Source organism: Ciconia boyciana, chromosome 1 (assembly GCF_034638445.1).
Source record: "Ciconia boyciana chromosome 1, ASM3463844v1, whole genome shotgun sequence".
Classification (NCBI taxonomy): Eukaryota; Metazoa; Chordata; class Aves; order Ciconiiformes; family Ciconiidae; genus Ciconia; species Ciconia boyciana.
Window position 1 is genome coordinate 185,381,623 of NC_132934.1, and position 18,464 is coordinate 185,400,086.

Sequence of the window (18,464 nt, forward strand, 5' to 3'; positions counted from 1 at the left end):
TTTCAGTCCTCTGTCCAAATACATTCCAAAAGATACAATGAGCTACCAATTTTGTCTGGAAATGGACACAGAGTGACAGGTCAAGTATGGCTTTTAACTGATGACCATATAGTAAATAGGAAAAAAATGCCTCCAACGGATGGTTCGGGCACTGTCATTATCCAGCTCTCCTGATACTTCCATAACCATTTCTGTCTTACCTAATTTGCTCATCCCAGCCAGCCAGGCTCAGGAAAAAAATGAAATTCATCAAAGAAATGAAAAACAAAGCAGCACGTCCATTAGCAGTGCTGGCATCCCTGATGGTTCCCTGCCTAACCTGGTGGACCAGCTTAGTCTCTGAAGGGAAAGAAACACATCTGACCTCCCAGAGTCTAAGCAGCAGAATATTCCCTTTGAAGTGAAGCAGGTGACCCAGATAAAACACCTGTACACACAGACATGCACACCTACATAGTCTGCATTGGCAGACTTTCAGGGGGCTCCAGCCACCCTGGCTCTGCCTGGGACGTGGGCAGGACACACATCTAACCTGGCCTGCTTGGAAGCTATCGTGGCAATACCCAGCAGTGTAGCGCTGTCCTTATTCTCCATGAGATATTGAGGGTACCTCTCCAGCTGCCACTCCAACTCCGCCCAGGTCTATAAATCCTATGGCATATCTGTTATACCTCTGCAGATGTCAGGGGTACCCTTGGGTATCTAATATGGAAGAAAACCTGCGTTTAAGGCACCTGTATCTCTCCCTTGGGGTAAGATTCAATCTGAGACTAAGACATCTAAATTTAGGAGCAGGATTCAGTTGACTAAACAAAAACACAACGCCATTTCAGGCAGCCTACAGTATCCAGGACAGTCAGGTGGAGCATCCTAAGGTATCTCTAATGTCAGCAAACTGTAATATTGAGGTACCTCGGATGTTTACAGGTGACCTGTACACGTAAGCTGCCATTATAGTCAGTGAAGATCTTGACTCAATTCAGTTGCACATACATACACATGGAGTTACATTTAAGATGCCCTGTGTGGAAGACATTCATGTGAAGATGACAGGTATGACAGAGGACCTACAACAGAGCAATAACTTTCCGTAGTGGCAAGTGAAAACCATGGAGGATATTTCAGGGAATCTAAAACATCACTGAGCCCATGTGTGGGCATCTGAATTTGGTTGCCAGTCAGTACATTCAGCAGTGCCTAGAAAGTGACTCAGACAAAGCTGAGAACCTGCAATAGGGCTTTAATAAGATTCTAGCAGATACTTTCATTTAGACGCTTGCATTTAGGCATCTTTACTTGGAGCTGAATCCCATCTTACTGATCAGATAGATGCAGTCAGAGCAGACACAGGATCAAATCCGTTCACCATTTAACAGTCTTAGTCCAGAATGGAATGACAAATTCTGGGTTACTGCACTGCTCGGCGCACTTGGACAGCTAGGCTGTAAGGTGTCCTTGTAAAGGGGAAAATAGGATGATACACTTCCAGGGTCAGCTCTGTCAGAGTGGTATAGATACAGACACTGAAGTCCCAGTCACTTAAATAGCTCTATACAGAACTAGTAATGAAGATCATCCTAGTGACTGCACAGTGCTGACCACTTATGTGGTGACCACACCACTTACCTCAGCTGACCACATAGTTAAGAGTAACTAATAAAGCAAATCACCTCAATGCTCAGTAAAAATGACTGGTTGACTATAATTTTTCATCTTGAACTGGTTAAAAAAAAAGTCAGTTTATGACCCACATATCCAGAGGACATAGTTTCCCTTCCTATTCTTACTTTACTATTAAACTGCATAAATTGGAAGTCACCACATGGGTAACAAATACCTCAACTCTACAACAGTTCCCACTGTGACCTGTATGTGCTTATATAAGCTTGAAGAGATGGAACAAACTAATCAGAGAGGATATTAGGTCTGCTTAGTTTCCATAGATTTCATGGAGATTCAGGTCAAATAAAAATATGTCAGATCGTTAGTCTGACCTCTTGCAGAGGAAAAGCCAGAGAATTCTACCTAATACTTTTTGTCAAGAAGAGATTACTTCTTCCATTATGGCAGTGAATATTATCAGTGTTTTGGCCAGGACAGCACTACAGCTGCACTAGAGTTCCTACATTATTAACATAACTGCCCATGGCCAGGTAGTCACAGGAGAATATCATCATTCATAATATCAAATCCACCATAGTACTCTGGTTATTTAGAAGTTTCATGTTGTTCTTGTTTGTGACCTAAATTTACAAGACGTCTGAGGTTACTTTCCATCCTGTTGGAGTTCACTCATTTTGGGAACATTAAATGTTTCACTGCTATGTGAAATTTTGGCTTCTGCAAAGTCTACTGGCATTCTGTCATTGCTGCCTCTGTGCCTTCCCTTTAGGTGATGGGTAGATCTATAATCTATTACGTTCTGCAAATACACTGCCAGCGTATTGTCACTTGCTAGTCTACTTTAGAAACCTCTCTTTCAACAGTAGCTGACAAGGACTGGGCAACTAGTCAAAGCCATTCCACTTTGGGGACCAGGAAGGCTACACCTAGGAGATGTGAAAGGAAAAGCCAAACTTTGTTGTTCTCCTCAGTTCCTCTGGTATTAAGAGAGCTAGGAGAGTGAGGAAAGCTAGAAAGAAGGAAAAGTTGGAGTTAGTACAATAAGCCATTTGTGGTATTATTATTAATCGCCAATGTTTATCCCAAAAATCATAAGCCTGAAGAATAAACATGCATATATCCAGATTAGACCAATTTTTTTAATGTAGCTAAGCTATGCATATTACTGAAAAGGAACTTAAAAAAAAAAATCGTTTAAATTGCATTGAATCTTCTGAAAAACCTGAAACAGATAGTGTCATGGCAGTAAACCTTTTTACTCTATGTTCATTATAAAGTTTATGTATTTATCATTTATGAAAGGGGGATATTATCTGCCTTACTGCCTAGGCGCTTTACACTTCACAGCTAACTTACTGCCCATCAGGTCTAACCTTGACAAAAGATGCTATTTTTTTATCCAATAGGTCTATTTAAGCCTTGTGGGTTTGCCAGCACTGAGAAAGAGCATTACAAATATACGGATAAACACAGGTTAACTAATGGGACACTGAATGTTAATATCCAAGGTATACAAGGAGTGCTTTGCGTAAAAATCACAGTTCAGCAGCAATTAGCTGGCACACTCCTAAACACAGCAGTCACTGTCTAAAGTAAACAACTAGCATTACATTATATAGCAGGAGAAAAAAACCTTAAATTACATTGGAGCCAAAGACCTGCTAAAAGGACTTGTGAAAGTGCTACGCCTCTTGTTAGCTGCCAACCCTAACAAGCTTTTGGTCAGATTGCCAACAAGACACAAGCCACCTTTCCGCGATGTGAAGGAATCGAGGTGCGCCGTTGTTTCACAGAGGATTGCAAACAACCAGTAGATGGTAGCAACTGTCGGTCACTAGTAACCTGAGCTGGATGCCTGCCGACAACCTAGATGCAAAAAACCTCTGCATTTCATTATCAACCGCATGAGCGATTCAGCCTCCCAGGAGAAAACTGTATTAGGCTTTGCTATAGCTAATTTTAATTGATAGATGAAAATGTTTTCAGAAATAATGCTGACCTATATATGGACTTCTTAAGCTACACTGTCCATTTAAGTCAATATTCAGGGGGAAGTAACATTAGGGCAGAATTTCATTGGCAGAGTGTGTGAAAATGGTCTGAACAGATGGAAAGATAAGGGGGAAAAGACTGTCTTGTCTATCTGTGGTTTTGGAAGGAGGAAAGTTAATAGAATAAGAACAAAAGAGTTATTACATATGTGCAGAACTTTCAAAAGTAAAATCTGTATCCTCATGTTTTCAAAAACCTGTCAAGTGTCTTAAACATTAAGTATCTTTATGTAGAAGATAGATATAAAAAATGCAATCATCTTGCTATGAGGAATACATGAAAGAAGCAAACGCCTCACTGTTGGAAAAAATAATGCAAAGATTTCTTTTTAGAGGAATACTCTCTGGCCCATGATAACTGTTACTGACAGCAAATTATTAGCTTGAAACTAGAGGATGTATCTTATAAAAAGAATTTGTAAATTTAATAACATAATTTCTGCATAAATTAAAATATTTTAATAGAATGTACTTGCTAAATAGTTGAAAAAATGCTAATTGAGGGAAACATCTGCTCTGAACAAGAGCATTTACCACAGGCAAAGTGCTTGTCTGCAGTGGCAGTTTGCATGAGGAATAACAGGATGCAAAGCCTCAAACTGTATTTTTACTCTGACAGGGAGTTTAAGGATATGGCATGTTGAGTTTGACATTCATTGTGTCCCTGATTTCCATACCATACTTGCTTAGTTTTCACGGGAAAAATTGAAAGAGGTGGGAGGAGGTGGGAAGGAGACGTTGCAAATGATAAGAGATGACACTGAAAAGCTTAAACTGGGATATTTAAGTCAAGCTGTACTTTTCTGGGTCTCTGTTTTCTATATTATCACCACTAATAAAGGATCTTAGACACATCTGTGTATCTCAGTTTTCCTCAGAAACACCAATGTCACGCTCACCTGCTGACTGTGAAGAAGGTACAATCTGCTTAGTGGTCCTGCAAACAGCTTTCCATCAAAAAACCGGCACATGGTGCAAATGCAATCTAAGGAGCCTCCGTCAGCCTTCTCAGGCTGGGATGGTTTTTCAGAACTGCTAAGTTGTATTGGTTTGGGATCAATTTTTTTCTTCCTTTTAGAAAAGCAGCATCTCTGTCCCTGAATAGATCCAGAGAGCAGAGCTGCTGAGTAAGAGGGCTGAGAGCTGGTGTAGATAATAGCAAAGCTCTGCCTGCCATTTTCACATCCCTGCTAAGCTTCTTTAATAAGCATTACAATTAGCTCCCGATAGCTGCTCGGAGGCCTACACGGAGCAGGCTGGTTGTCTGAGTATGGGTCTTATTAGTGAGTTGTCTGCTCACAAAACTGCCTTCACAAGTGACACCCTTCTCAGCGGTCTCCGCGGAAGCGAAGGATTGAACCCATTCAGAGACTGAACAGCCCGTAAAGCCTGTTCCCTAAAGGACACAATAACAAGAAAACAATATAAAGGAGAATGAAGGAGCGAGGACAGGACGGCATAGAAGAACCTGCGCTGATGCTAAATGGAGCATAATTGTCATAAGGGTGTTTTTTCGACCTCTGAGCTATCAACCTGATCATTTTCTCTCAGACTAAATATACTTACAGCTAGTTTTGGCAACAACCAATTCTAGTGCCAACATCTGCAGCTTTTAGATACGAAAAAAATATAGCCTCCCTTTAAAACTTTCATTTATTCTCCACAATAAAATAAAATTATGGTGTAGCTGACAATAACAGCAGCCCAGAGTTCTCAAATACCCAGTAGAAACAATCTGGCTGGCTGACCCCTCGCCTGTGTTTCCTGATTATAGTGTCACCAAAATTTAGTTATAAAGATATTTTCTTTATTAAATTATGTGCTTCTGGCAGGTATTCTCTCTTTTGTAAAGGACAAGGAGTATAATGCATGATCTCAATGCAGTTAAACATCTAAGTTGTCTTTAAAATACACTTTGTGTAGAACAGAAACAATACCAAAATGAAAAATGTACATGCATTGAATCAACTAAGTTTAAAGCAGGTGGGTTTTTTTCATTTTCTCTTTTCATTATTATGTTATGCTGTATGTTATGTTATTCGAGACATCATCAAGGACTTCTCACAAAATTCTGCATTTATGGAATCACTTTTTTCTAACCTCCAGCTGAGAAAATGCCTTTTAGTTTCATTTAAATCTGATCATTATTTTCCTTCCCATTCTGCATACATACTCCCTGACACAAAGTCTCTCGACAGAAAAGTGAATAGATAGGCAATTGCAGTGTTTTGTCTGAAGACTTACAGTACATAATTCAAGGTTTAATTCTACTAAAAGGCAAAACTGACCAATTTCCATTCTTTATCTGAAAAATCAAACTTGTTCTCTATGTGTAATCTCTATCATAGAAGCATCAAACTGAATATAAAGCAGGATTCTTCCTACAAATGTCATGTATTCTGTAACATTTCCGTGTTGGATCTATATATACAGATATGTACATACATATAGCCAGGTCCATACCTACTACAAATGAGGTTTACATCAGCTAAGTTCTTGACCTGTAGTTTTGTGTAATGCAAATTCAATACTCTGAAATTGCAATGATGCAGGCACTTCTAATAGGAAATAATTATGTTGGCAAGCCCTCTCTGAATGGTAATGTAATAACAGTCTCATTCTGAGCTCTGTAAGAACAGTCCTCAGGGAAAGATCAAGGATTCACAGCAGCAGAGACAAAACCAAATTTTACTGTCCCAGGAATGAGGACACATTCTTGCAGTCTCACTACTGGATAAGGAAATGCAGTTTCACAGTAGCTCTTGACACTCAACCGCTGCTGCAGCCAGCAGCAAAGCAGCTGGAGTGGTGGCAGGTTGATAGTAGGGATGGCCATGCAGGCAGTCAGATCATGGCTACCCACTGGTGGGGACATGGATGTCCACCAGTCATGGGATCCCCAGTTAGGAAGGAAGGACTATGTCTACAGGAGCAATTTGTCCTGACTTGGGTGAGCCAGCATAAGCCAAGTTCAGAAATGCAGTAGCCACTGTGACACCAATAACGTCCTTCTCATGCTTTCCCTTGCTTTCCTGGCATGATTCTTCTGCTGCCATCCCATTCCGGGACATGGCTGATCATGCTGAAAAGTGCTCCAGAGCATATCTGTAGGACATGTCTCTAGCAAATTGAAGTATCTTGATCAAGAGTAGAGTAAGCTCCATTTCACATGAGAGCAAAATGTGTAAGTATGAAGCTTTACCAGCCAAGTAAGACAACCAGACAATGCCATCTGACAGAAGTGGCCAAAACAAAAGTACACACCAACCCTGGAGGGATTTATTTCTGCACTGAATCATCTCACTTTCTTATCTCCAACAATGACATAAACCAGAGCCGTGAAAACGAGCCTTCTCAGGCCTTCTGAAATGTTTGACTCTCAGGGTTTCAGCTCAGTTTGACCCTTAGTGAAATCCTGACATCTGCAAATACAGGCCTTTCACATGCAAATAGAGGGGTGTAAATAGGGACCGCAAGCATTTTGGAAATGCTTTGACATACTGGGCCCTTAGACCAACTTTTTCTTTGGTCATTTCTTTCTTTGTAGTTAAGAAATGTTAAGACATATGCCATGCAACGTTGTCAGGACTTCTTCCCCTCACTACCCATGTGCCTAATGATTTGGATGAAAACATATTCAAAAGGGTCATTCACCAATCTCCCTGCAGGCTTAAATACTTTCAACTCAGTGTCAAAGGATGCTAGAATGGGAGTGATACTCTACCCAGTCCTTTTCACAATACAAAACATCCAAGCAGAGGGTATGTGAAAAAAAACATGGACATGCCTGATGTTATTGTGAGGTCTCAGTGTTAGCACCCTGTGCTGGGAAAGGGCTGTGCTTAAATTCTCCTGTGTTGATAAGATTTGCCTGTGCACGCAGCACATTTCCAGGCCCTGTCCCTCTGTAAAGGCAACTTCACACCTTCACCAGATAACATGGGTTTCCCTTGCTCAAAATCCCCTACTACAGTGACCACATCCAATTTCCAAGGAGCCGGTTCCAGACACTTTTTGGGCCTTGCTAAAATCTCAGGAGCAATTATGATAAGTCCAAATAACCTTGGTCACACTTAAGTGGCTTCTCCTTGGGATACTGGCTTAAGTTACTGTTCACCTCACCCCCAGCTGGCTTCCTCGGTTAACACATGGATCCTGTTCTTCGGTAACTCTTACCATATACTTAACTGAATATGATTGAAATGCTGGTTTTAGCACAGAAAACGCCATGGACTCTGATTTTTAGCTGGATTCTAATTTCCTCTTTTATGCAACTCACAGCAAGTATAATCTCAACAGTTGAAGATCCTTTAGCAAGTCAGTTTATTTTTGTGCTTTTGATATTATCAGATTTATAGTCAGGTCACTAAGGACTTAAATGACTACAAGGTCTTCTCCAGGGAAAGTCTATCAGTAAGAAAGATATTCTTGGAAGAGTTTTAACCTTTCCTAACCACAAAAGCATTGTAAAATTCTGTCTTAAGGCAATATGTGACTGACAGTTTTTCCATTTTATTGCAATCCTGCTTTACTATACATCTTAATCTTCCACTTTCTTCTGCACTATTGGATTGAGATCACCAGCATCAATAAAGAAGCAGAAAGAGCATCTACTTATTTTTATCAGGAGGAAGGAATTTCAGTTGACAGTGATGAAGAAAGATTAAAATCTTGTTCACTTTCAACCTGGTTCCTGGGGATTTTCTGATGTATTTTAATCTGATGGATTTTGCAGGACCTATAAACAAACTAAACTAAAAATCACAACCAAAAAAGAAAAAAAAACAAAACCCTGTTTAACAAAGTTTTTCCTTCAATTCACTGTATAAATCTTCCTCATATGCTTTTCCTTACTCTCTCATTTCCAGGTTAGAAATCAGTGCCTACATTTCAGAAACAAATGTTTTTAAACAGCACTGTAAAATATAGAGGTGGCCTAGTCACTTATTACATGTATGTACTGATAAGTGACCGAGTCTTTTATTGCTGTTTAGGTTGGCAGAGAAAGCTATAGCATATTCGTGTAAAGGGAATCATTTTGGTTTTGATTTAGCAGGGGAAGGAAGGAAAGAAGGGAGGAAGGGAGGAATTTGCAAACATGCCTGTGTGTCTCAAAAGGGTTTAAATCTGGCTTATTCTTGCCATGCAAGCAGGTCATAAATCTGAAGAGGAACTAGACAACACTAGCCGCAGGTCTTTATGAACAAACCATTTATTGGATGCAGCAAGCATGAGTACATTTAGGGGACGTATACTTCTGTTACAGTTTGGCACATCCTGACCCTCTCTTCCTCCTGCCAACTCTACTGTGACTTTGTAGAGCTGGTCAAAACGTAGGCAAATTTTGATAATATCCAAGTTCAAAAGATACCATGAAGAATTCTTAAAAATATTTTGTTTGCTTGCTTTACTTTTCTTCTTTCCTTTTCCATTTGACCATCTTTTCATTTTCTGTGGAAAGTTTCTGCATTTCCTTTCAAGCCACTTTTCCTCTCTATGTACCATAGTAGGCAGGCTCCTGTCAAACTCTGGGTGTATGCCCAGGGGGACGCTATTTCCCTGGAGCACATGACCCCGAAAGGATGGACTGGCCTGATAATTTTATATTCTTATGTTACAGAGTGCTTACCACTGAGGTAGAGAGGGCAAAGTACATGGAAAAGGTAGTTTTACTTTTTAAATTTTGCAGAAGGGGAATTTAGTCCAATATTAAAGGCCATCTTAGAATGTCATACTCTCCAAATAGCCTGGAGATATGTGCAATACCTGGCTTCACAGTCAAGCCCTAACAGACAACAATACTTCTGTTGGTTTCACTGGTGCAACAAGCAATGGACTTGATTGAATTCAGGAGTTAACAAAGTCAGGAGAAACTCAATATGGAGACTCAGTGAAAAACAGGAGCTTGGTTCACCATGGCTTGCTACCTCATGTAATCACTTTCATTTCTAAAGGACATTGTGTAAATAGGAACATGTGACAGTGGACTATTCCGATCTGGAAACATTTTGCACCCACATTATGTAAATGCTAGACAGAGGAGAACGGGGTTCCCTCATGGCCAAATTTGTGTTCGGAGCCAGAGGATCTCTCCACTGCTTTAGCAAGCAGTTTGGACCACTAGAAATGGATTTACAGACCTCAGGAGATGGTCAGAGGTTCTGGCATCTGAATAAAAACATTTCTGAGTATTTCACTTGGTAATAGTTCTAGTCTGGTCCTATGGACTGAATGCCTATCTGCAGCTCAAGTGCAGTAGGTGATCTCCTCAGCCGTCGCTTCCTGTTTAGTTTCAACCCAAAAGACTCTACTTCATGAATGCTGAGACCACTTCACGATACAAATCAAAGCACAGCAAATGGGGAAGAGTCCGCTCTTAAGGTTAAGGAGACTTGTTGGAGGTTCATAAGCAGTAGAAACACATCCAACTTACTAATTCCGATAATGCACTTATAGTAGGTAATGCCTATCACAACAATGACTCCTTCAGTGGTATTAATTGCAATTTATTATGCATGCATTCATTAGGCCCATTCCTCCAAATCTGGCTGTGCTCTGCTTGATTCAGCACCCAAGGACGGCTCAATTTTCCTTGCACTTCCTGGTCCCTGTACTTATCATTTCAGCCCTTGGCATAATTAGATTCCCTGTTGGAAATTACTGCTTCAGTCAGAGATTGCTCAAAGCAGCAATAATCCACCAATGCTCTTTTCTTTAGGAAAATTTATTTTGGGGTAAACTTGGTTCTGCACCAGCCAGAGGTTAATCCCAGCTTGGCTAACCTCACTGCAGCATGAGGAGGACAGGATCTGTTCCATAGCGTATTTCCAGGTTATCATACTAATATGTCATTTGCTGTTGTTCTGATTTGTTAATCACTATACATCAGCAGCAGTCGTTAGGCTTGTGTTCATCATCCCAGATGAAATCTGGCAACGCTCAAAGTTCTAGCTTTCACTTTTTTCCTACAACTTGATAAATGGCACAACTCTATGTGAAACTCTCCCCTCCTACATTTTTTTTTTTTTTTTAGATATTGCTCTATTCTATACATAGGATAATTTCTATAAGAACGTAAAGATGCAGCTCTAACAGAAAAATTGCTTAGGAAGTTCAGAGCATCTGAAATCAGAAGATGAGAAAAGAAACCATTCTGCAGACTTAATTAAGGCTTTTGCTAGCAGCAAAAACTATAATGCAACACGACAGTTATTTGAATGATTTTTCTTAAGATGACTATTGCTTTTCGTTATCTAATTTGACATTAAGGTTGGTGCTGTGTGTCTAGCCTGCAAAACAAAAATAAAAGTTAATAAAACACATGCTAGAAATAGAATACAAGTTCAGAGGGAATGCTGTGGGGGCTAGGCCTTTCTCACGCTTTGGGGAGAAATATACTACCATACCCTTGTCCTAATTTTTTCACTGTAGTTTAGAAAAGGCCTTATGGCTAATATGTCACATCTAATATAATTTGCTATTTCTGCCTTGCATTTTATTGAACCTTACATTTTCATATTATAACTGCTCTGCTAGAAGGGCTATAGATAAAGTTGTGTCAGCATTTCATTATTAACACCGGGTTTTCAGTGTTTTTCAAATCAGACATTAAAACAATTCTCATCCCTGGCTTTAGACTGGTAGATGTTTTCAACTTAGGTGTGCATAATTTGGAACAATTTTTAAAGAATCAGTCTGGCCCACTTTTTGTCTGAAGATCCATTTTTGCTCCTGAACAGGGAAACATAGCAGGATTTCTACTGAGTGCTGGAGCTTAAACTGCAGCCCAGGCAATTTCTCCTGGTGGTGTAACCTTCTTCTTGCAGAATCTCTTCTTCCCAGTCCTCCTCCAAAATGTACCAGAAGACTAATGAATGATAAAGTCTGACCTTTGCAGGTGCTGAGTGCTTCTACCTTACACAACCTGAGGACCTAGTGAACCACTCAAGCGCAACAGTGTGCCTTCCTTGGACAGGGAGCTGGCTCTACAAAATCAATAGATCCACACAACTGCCAGCACAGTCCAGTCAATTCAGGCTTGAAATCAGAGATTAAATGCAATGGTGTCTTTGTAAGTCTTTGTGATAATGTTTTTAAATAAAACTGTACTTACTCCTGAAGTCTTGGGAAAAAAAAAAAAAAAAAGAAAACTCAAGAATGTGTTTTGACTGCATAGGAATACATGACCAAATTTCCTGGGAGCTTTACTTACTGTGCAGCAAAGAAATAAATAAACAAACACAGTAATTCTCCCTTGAATTATTGAACAATTGAATTGGTTAATGCCCTCAATGTCAGCTGCACAAAGAAAATAAATAACGAAGAATGTTTAATGAAAAAAACTCCTGTCCCAACTGTGTGCCCTTCTCTTGAGCAATGTAGATGCTGAACTGGAATATTGATTAATAGGTAATTAACAAAACATATCTAATTTATCTGATGATTGAAGATCTAAGTATCTCTTTCGAGTGGATTAAAAGGGATTCAAATATAAGTATTTCATTTTTGAAACTGTATTGCTTAAGTAATTCTGTATTAATTACTTGCAGATGAGGTATTTTTGTTTCATATGTTTTAAACCTCAACAAATACCCTTAATGAATTAACTGATAATGAGTGTCTTTTTAAAGCAGATCAGATACTAATTTGAAGTAGCTTAATAGGTTCTTACTGCTGATATTATCATTACCTATTGCAAGCATCAGCAAAATAAAATGTTTTCCTTTTTTTTGCTCTCTACTTTCTTTTACTCCTCTCTACCAATGCAATAATGTGTAAAGAAGAGGATTTCCTTAGTCCATGTCTTCAGTATGAAATTTTACAGGACAATAGCAGAAGATCTTTGTGCACTCAATACCAATGAAAAGAAATTATGCAATTTATTGATGTACAAACTAAAGAAAAATACCACGTTTCTATGATTGAAGTTTGGAAAAGAGGCACAAAATTATAGGGCAGCTGAGGTTGGAAAGCACCTCTGGAATCATCTCATCTGGCACCCTGCTAAAAGCAGAGTCAGCTTAGCTCAGGTTGCTCAGGGCTACTCGAGATTTGAACATCTCCAAAGACAGACATCTCAAGTTCCTATGGCACATTGCAAGAACATCATCTTCTCCATCTTTCTCCATGTATTCTCTCTGTCTTCCTTTGATGGCTTTCACTAGCCATTCTGCACCTTCAGAAGCAGATCCAGAACTCTTATGTTCAGTGTCCAGACTCTTCAGATGTTCCTTTCACCAACACTTCTGCTTATCCCTTCCAGCTCATATTTGTCCCATCATAGTCCTCGGTATTCCCCCTCCAAATTTCACTGTTGGTCTCTTGCTTTCTGTGTCACTCATACGTAGATACTAACTGCAATTTCCTTGACTAGAAGTAATGGTTTTCTGCCATCTTTCACACCATTTAGATCAAGATCGGAATATCTGTACTTTAACTTTATAATGCTTCATTCAGATTTTTCATTACAGTTCTCTTCTGGTGTTAAACTACCACATATTTATACTAACCTTTCTTATTCTCAAAGTTACATTATAATTTGCAATTAGATCTTGACTTAAAATGCCTGCAATGCTATGGAAAAAAGAAAAAAAAAACACAACCTCCTGGCCAAAAATTCAAAATCTGAATAACGTTAACCAAAAAAGTAATTATTTTGATGGAACAGAAATGCTGGCACACGGAAGTTAAAAATCAGATGTCTCGTGCTCCAGTTCATGAACATAATCTACTTCCCATTAGCTAAATATCTACTCTAAGGCAGTCATTTAGTCAACCTTGACCGTTAGTAGAAAAGTATAATTGCCTCAGAGAGAGATTCAGCCATCTTACCATGATGCCTGACCCAAGATAGGATGAACTACCTACTGCATATGCTTCTCTCTCCCTGTCTCCAGACATCAGAATCTCCATCCTTTTTAGGACCCTACTGTCTGCCTCTGTACTTTGAGTTTTACAGCCATTGACTTTCAAAGAGCTTTAGAGGATATTTCTGACAGGAAATATCTTGTATCATCAAGTCTCTAGGACCATGATGTTGGCTATTGTTCCTAGACACAGCAAATGCAATCTGTGAAACAGGCTTGGCAGAGGAAATATGTGTGAATGAAGACTGAAAATTCATTATGCATTGTCAGTGAAACATACAGAAGACAGATGCAAGGCCAAGACAGGAGGGGAAGGAAAGATGAAATGATAAAGGCGAAAAAGAAGTATGGCTGATGCAGAGAAGCATCATGGTCAGAGCAAAGCAGGACATGACAGCAAACAAGTCTGAGGTGCTCAGAGTGGCTTTAGATACAGAGAATAAAACAAAACTCATCCATCAATGGATGACATGACAGCTGCTCATGGAGAGAAGGATGGGTAGTCAGAACAATGAAAAAATTAAGCTGAATATGTCTATCAATTATTGCTAATTATCAGTATGTCACTCTTAAGGGCATCACTGTGATTACACACAAAGATGTGATAAAATGTTTAGCATAAAGGGAAAGAGACAAGGCAAAACTGTTCATAACTGATCCTATAAATATAAATTCAGTGTATCTCAATCTGTGTCCGCCAACAGGCTCAGCCAGAACATGCATTCAGAGCAGACAATCTCTGAGTGCAGTCAGTCAGGCAAGATGCACTGGTTGGAGGTAAAATTAGACCACCTGCCCAATACCACTACCCAGTATGATGTGTATCCACCCTCTTTCCACAAGAAAGTTAATATAAGTCTGCTGGCAATAGACTGCTTCTCTTACTCTTTCATAAATTCCTTTAAATGCAGGATACAGACTTTTAGGCATCTGTGACTCAAAGCTACTGATTAGAGAGAACACCTTTATTAGGTGGCTCACAGGCACCCCATGGAGAGCAGTATCTAACTGCATGGTGCAAGAGAAAGAGGACAAGACAGACTACCAATTAATTTTGGAGTCTCTCTTTGCCCCCCACATTGGCTCCAGTGTGATTGACCAGGGCACCTCCCCACTGCCATGGGGTTCACACTCTGAAGGACAGGATGGTACGCTGTGTCCTTATACAACGCACTGAAAGCTGGGCTATGTTGAAAGAACAGGGTAGAAGGGAAAGAGAGTATTCAGTTCTCCCCTCATTTAATAAAATTAGTTTAATGTGCATGCTTTCTCTGTTAAGTGTTTACTATCTGTGACATTTTCCTGGAGGAGAAGATGAATTTCCAGAAAACTGTCAAGCTAAAAATGTGATACTTTTAAAGGGGAGATTTTAACTTCACTTCTGATAAGAACATATATAAGAACCCCTTTGAGATTGATCTTCCTATGATTTCATTGATGCCTTGAGTGTTTTATTTGAAATGTTAGACATTCCTTAGACAGAACTATGAGGTTTGGCTTTTAGCAAGACAATCAAGGTTTTATGCTTTTAATCACCATCTGTTGTTCAATAAATGTCAAATTGTTCCTAATGCTGTCTTCTAGCATACAGGTTTTTAATTTGATTTTGTATTTTGTATTCATTACTAGCAATTGAGGGCTTGTCGTATAAGATTTTAATTTCTTATACTGTCTTGATTCCAGTCAGAAATAAATAAACATATGCATTCATACACAGACATACACACATACAACAGTTGTGCACACTTTTCAAAGCTGTAGAGGAATATGAAATGAAATATGAATTGTTCTTTCAGTGGTCACAGTGACTGTAGTCCCCACAAAGAATATAAAAAGAACAAGATAACAGATCTCAGGAAAACTGTTGAGAAGCATCAGGATTGTTAGACTGCATCTTTCAATCGGAAAGATCAAGAGACGTTTTAACTGAAAACACTCTGTGTGTTACAGTGAGGTACAGGGTTCGAATAGGAGGACTCTGAGACACTAAAAGGAAATAAATCAGCTGTTGACTCAGAAGGTGATTTGGATGTCACAGCGAAGAGTTAATACACCCTGAAACACCATGTGAATCCAGACTGGTTGGACTGAGAGATTAGATATGAGAAGGTTTTCTTCTAATCACAGCAGAGAACGCAGATGCAAAAATGAACTACCTTTGATGAGCTTCTGCAAATGTCAGCAGAGGAAGCAGAAATTCTGTCCTGCTCTCTGATCTGGGACAACAGGTCATCTGCCAGCGACTGGTTAAATAACAGGAACATACTGCTTTCCTAAAGAGTTTTACAAATACTTCAGGACTCCTTTTCTGAAGAATTCTCTTTACAGTCGTCAAGGAGAGATGAAATACTTTTCAACTGTCTATGTGCTGTTAACAATCTGAGCTCTACATGACACATCTGATTGCTTGGGTCAATTCTGAAATATTCTCCAAAGCCTTGGGAAACCATATGTAAAGCTAATTGGGACAGATTAAAGATTCAAGGTTAGAAATAAAGAAAACCAAGGTAAGTCACTGTAAAAAGCATCCTAACTAGTCGGGCTACTACTGTTTAGACCCTTGAGAGGTATAAATTGATGAAAAAAACCAAAGCAAGATGCCTATGAACATGCATAACAAGAGACTAAGTGGCCACAAGCAAAATTCAGGAGTGAAGGTGGAGATCAGTATCAAGTCTAATTCCAGAATTTAAAGTCATGGCTGTAAGTCAGAATAGGAAAAACTTATTGCTGAACTACCAGACAGGAGATGGACTCACAAACAGGACCTGAACAGGACCTCTGGCATCACAAGAGGCTGTTCCAACTAGTCCCAGCACCACAGCATGATCAACCGACTTTGTGTTATTCTTCACAGATATTTGTCCAGCCTTAAAAACCTTCAAGACACTTTAACATCCCCAGTCAGTCTCTTCCATGCTTTATTGTCCTTCCAGCTGGAAAACCTTTCCAAATCTTGATCAGATGACTCTCTTGCTGTAACCTAAGCCCGTCACTCCTTGTCCTACATCTGCAGACATGTAAAACAGTTCATTCCTTTCCCAGCTGACACAGCCCTTTGCCTACTTGCTTCTCCCCTCAGTCTTCCCTTCTCAGCACCATCCATCACCAGAAAGGAAAAAACACTGATAGAATTGGAGTTTTTTCACCCACTTTCACAGCTAAGACATGTTGAAATTGGCCAGGTGGGCCATGGTAAGTAACTGATGTGCATGGTGAAGTGGAAAGAGGCACCCAGCATAGAGCTAAGAAAATAATAGCAGAGAATTTTCTCAAAGATAGCCAAACACCCCAGCTATTTGTTCCTTGCCAAACATACAGCAGGTCACCAGATCAAAAGAAAAGGCAGGTGATATGCCACAAACCATAGCTGGGTGACAATAGCCTTTGCACATGGCAAATAGCATCAATAAGGTGACAAATATGTTGTACATACAGGGCACCATAGAAGCAGATAGCACCACCAGACAAGACTTCATTCTTTTCCCTGCCTTTTTAGCTAAGCCACAGACACGAACTAGACCAGGCTCCATTTGTATTGCTGCAAGAGCCTGCCCCAAGGACCTTGTTGGTATATTCGGGATGTAGCAATGTCCATGTTGCTTCCCCTCTCTACAGCCACAAGCTGTTGGTGGTTCTAGTTAAGGCCAGTTGGTGGGCAGAAGCCAAGTCCTACAATATTCGAGTAAAGCTCCTATTGGACCTACACAACTGCAAACTGGAAGCGTGGCTAAGGTTTTGCTGAAAATTTAGCCCCAGATTCCAACCCAGCACCTCTTTTACAGTAAATTTTCAGAAATCTTCCTGAGGTGGCTAAACACAGTGATGGTTTGTGAAATGAGAGGTGATAAGGGCCTAGATGGGCAATAACTGGGGGTGGGGGGAAAGGACCAATATTATTGATATTGTATAGGAAGAAACAGAAAGATTTTAACATGACCTGTATATTGGGATTTGGAGAAAGGATTCAGGTGAGAAAAAAAAGGTCATACGATGCCCAGTGGCAGAGGAAAGGAAGAGGGCTTCGGGGTGCAGGGGGTGCTAAGAGCTCCATTTTGTCTTCATTAAGCTTATGCTGATGGTTTCAAAAGCGAAATTGCTTCTAAAACAGTCAAATTATGCATTATGAATACATTATCTCACGCATTTAGCCCTCTTTTTCTGCTGACAAATAATTCACAAAAAAATCCTGATTTCTGCAAATGTATCCACTTGAAGCTCAGAAATTGGTCTAAAACCAGATCTTTACAGCACTGAGAGAAACACCTCAGCTAGTTCAACTACATTAGTAGGTCAGATAGATCTTCCATTAGACAGTCTTCCTCTCTCACACACACATATAAACACACAAGTCAGTACACACTATCCAGTGTCTATATTACGGCAGCCTCCTGAACGTTTCTCAGCTTACAAGAGCAATTGCCATGGAAATGTTGTGACAATCCCCTCGAGGCAAATGAGTGGTCTACACAACAGCATTTCTGAGCTCAAGAGGTCCCTTTTCAAGGCTATATTGAATTGAGTAAGTCACACCATTACTGAGGCAGTCTCAAGACTGGCAGTGCAAAACTATACAGTGATTTGCCAGCCTTAATCGCTTTTCAGCTCTATGCAGCAGCCCTCTGGAAGTCCTGAGACATGCTTTTCCAACACTTGTGCAGTATAACTGAAGCATCCATTGTTAGGGGCTGTTTTCAATTTTTTATAGCAGTCCCTTTTGTAGCAGGGTCAGCTTTTTAAGGAGGGCTAACACTCCTTCAGTGTCAAAGGACCCCGGTTTCCAAGAAAAAGATCCCACAAAGTAAAAAGAATTAAACAGATTATTTAAATAAAGTAATATTCTATTATCACAACTCAGATTATTTCTGTGCTCATTCTTCAGGACAGCTAACCTGCTCTCCCATTTCATATAGCTTTCAGGTAT